The sequence below is a fragment of the Carassius auratus genome, chromosome 40 (genome assembly GCF_003368295.1).
Source record: "Carassius auratus strain Wakin chromosome 40, ASM336829v1, whole genome shotgun sequence".
Classification (NCBI taxonomy): Eukaryota; Metazoa; Chordata; class Actinopteri; order Cypriniformes; family Cyprinidae; genus Carassius; species Carassius auratus.
In genome coordinates, this window is record NC_039282.1 from 15,396,564 (window position 1) to 15,399,169 (window position 2,606).

The following is a 2,606-nucleotide window of genomic DNA, read 5'->3' on the forward strand; positions in this document are numbered from 1 at the left end:
AACAGGAACTGAATAAAAAAAGTGATTATTTATTCCTTCTCTTTCTAGCTTTTACTAATTTGAACAATGTCTAAAACTTTGTATTACAAGCACTTCCTGTGTCTGTTTGCCTCTTGAAGGAAAATCACTTTTTATATCTCATGTGAGTTGCTTTGGATAAAAGCGTCTGCAAAATGACTAAATGTAAATATAAGTGAACACAGAAACCAGGTGCAAAAACATTTATTCCTTGAACACGAAACAGGAACTGTAACAGAGCTGGCGAATACTCAAGCACACAAGATCACAATTTATGAATTTCACATATTACAGATTTTATTTGCCAATCGTAATGTTTACTGCAATTAAAACAGAACCAAAACCCTCAGCTATGTGTGTGAAGAAAGCAACTGTTCAGCATAAGCATCGCTCTACTCACAGGCGATCACATTCAGCTTTGTTTTGCTTACAATGATAATATGGCAAAGAAGCAGAAATTTCCTTAAGTGTCCTTTTAACATCCTCAATTTCATCATGTCTCCAAACTAATTTGAATGCAAAGGCTTTAATTCCTTTATATTTTTCTAAATTCCTCAGATTACCTCTAATGTTGTATTGCCAGGTTTCTGATATGCATTTATCCAAACAGGGTGAATTTACAGTGAAATAAACCACACATTGATTATTTACATTCAAGATATTCTTCAGATAATTCCTCAGGCGAAACTCTGAATGATCTTGTTCATTTATTTCAGCCCTTGCAGCGATAAGGTCACCAGTTACATAAACTTCATTGTTATCAAGTGTTTTTTTCACTTGTCTAGTTATTAATTCCTGACCGTCATAGTTGGGATCTTGACATTTGTTCTTCTCGACTCTGAATGCGACAGCATATTGTCCCATGCCAGACAACCTGGAAAGCAGTGAGAATTTATTATTTTGCTTATCAAATTAACAAATTTTATATATAATAAATGTTAAAATTATTGCATAATGATTTATTTATAATGGGGAAACTAATTTTTATTTGGAACAATCTCTGTTATATATATTATATAAATATATATATATATATATATATATATGTATATATATATATATATATATGTGTGTGTGTGTGTGTGTGTGTGTGTGTGTGTCATTTTGATAATTTTGATTGCGTTTTTATTGTATGTGATTGTTTTTATTATTTGTACTTGTAAATTCTGTTTTCATGTTCAATCAAAGCAACGTACTTATTCTCAAAGTTCTTTACAATATTCATGAGAGTTTTTGGGTTCACATTCTGACCGACTGCACAAGTGCAAAACTGCAGCAGGCAGATCAGGAGGATCCTCTGAGGTACAGCGAAAACCTGAATCACACACAAATATAAACATTCATATACAAACTCTGTGTACAAAAAGCACACAATCATTCTTTACGCTAGAAAATGAATATTCTTTGAAGGCGTATTGTATGGACACTTCTAACTTTTTTTTATTCTTATTTATTTAACAAGACCAATTTTCCAAACAACGTAAGCATTATTTGAATGTTGGACTTCCTGGAAACTGTCGATAAGAAAAAGAACCCAATTACTGCAAGAACTCCAAAGATTCTAATGGGTTCGTCTAGTACCCACAACATATGAAGAGAAATGATTTTAAGGTACTTGATACGGGCACAAATACACAGTATATTAACACTTATCCAATGCAACATGTTATAGTGTTAACACCATAAGGAAATACACATAAACGGAACAATGGTATTGCTTTTCCAACATTTGCTTTATTTGTTTGAATATTAATTTATTTTATTTTGGTTGTGGATGATTTCACAGTTGTTTGATTGCATGTGTGTGTCAGTCATTGCATTTGATCATATTCTGCACTTATTCACACTACTATTTACAAAACAGAGCAAAATGTCCCTAAGCATTCAACCCCAATCCTGATGAAGACAAAAACATTCATTTACTGATTATCAGAGTCAAGTTACCTCACCTGATTATGTTCATAGATTTGTGTTTTCTTTGGAATGGAAATATGTATATTAACATCATGCTTTTTTAGCTTATTTCAGTTAATCTCATAAAACTACTGTAGAGAGCTAAACCAGAAATAATACTGACGATAACGTAAATATGACTGAAGATGGGAAAAGTGAGGAACAGACAAACCTAAAGCCAGTTCAAAGAGCCAATCATTTTCAAATTTAGAATAATCTGACATTCCGTTTGACATGGTCCCTACAGAGACAAGAGAGTTTAAGAATACAGAACAGAAAAGAAAGGTTTCTCAAACTTACCATTGCGACTGCTGGAATTATGAGGAAGAAGACACTTGTTTTCAGAGCTGAAGTATTCTTCTTTCTCTTCTGATGGTTGAGAGGAAATGAGGCATATATAAAGACCTGACTGGTTTATAATTGACAAACTTAGTGTTTAACCAGAGTGGGTGGGATTTGTGTGTGTGTGCTTCTCACTTTTGTTTAAGATAACTGATAACCAGGTCCAGATAGAATCAACATTCTTATCTTCTATATCGGGAAATCCAGCAGAATTTTTGTGGAATAAATGTAAACATGGAACAATTTGGTAATCAGAACAAACGGAAATGTACATAACCATAACTATTCGTCAA

The 2,606-nt window shown here is 32.7% G+C and overlaps 1 long non-coding RNA gene across 1 annotated transcript; it reads right to left on the reverse strand.

Annotated features, from left to right (window-relative positions):
* Nucleotides 1-206: 206 nt before the first annotated feature.
* Nucleotides 207-2,362, reverse strand: LOC113058709 (uncharacterized). Its single transcript, XR_003278020.1, has 3 exons — nucleotides 2,272-2,362; nucleotides 1,215-1,333; nucleotides 207-892 (listed from the first exon to the last, which is right to left on the reverse strand). It is a non-coding gene; the product is annotated as an uncharacterized LOC113058709 (long non-coding RNA).
* Between the last annotated feature and the right edge of the window lie 244 nt (nucleotides 2,363-2,606).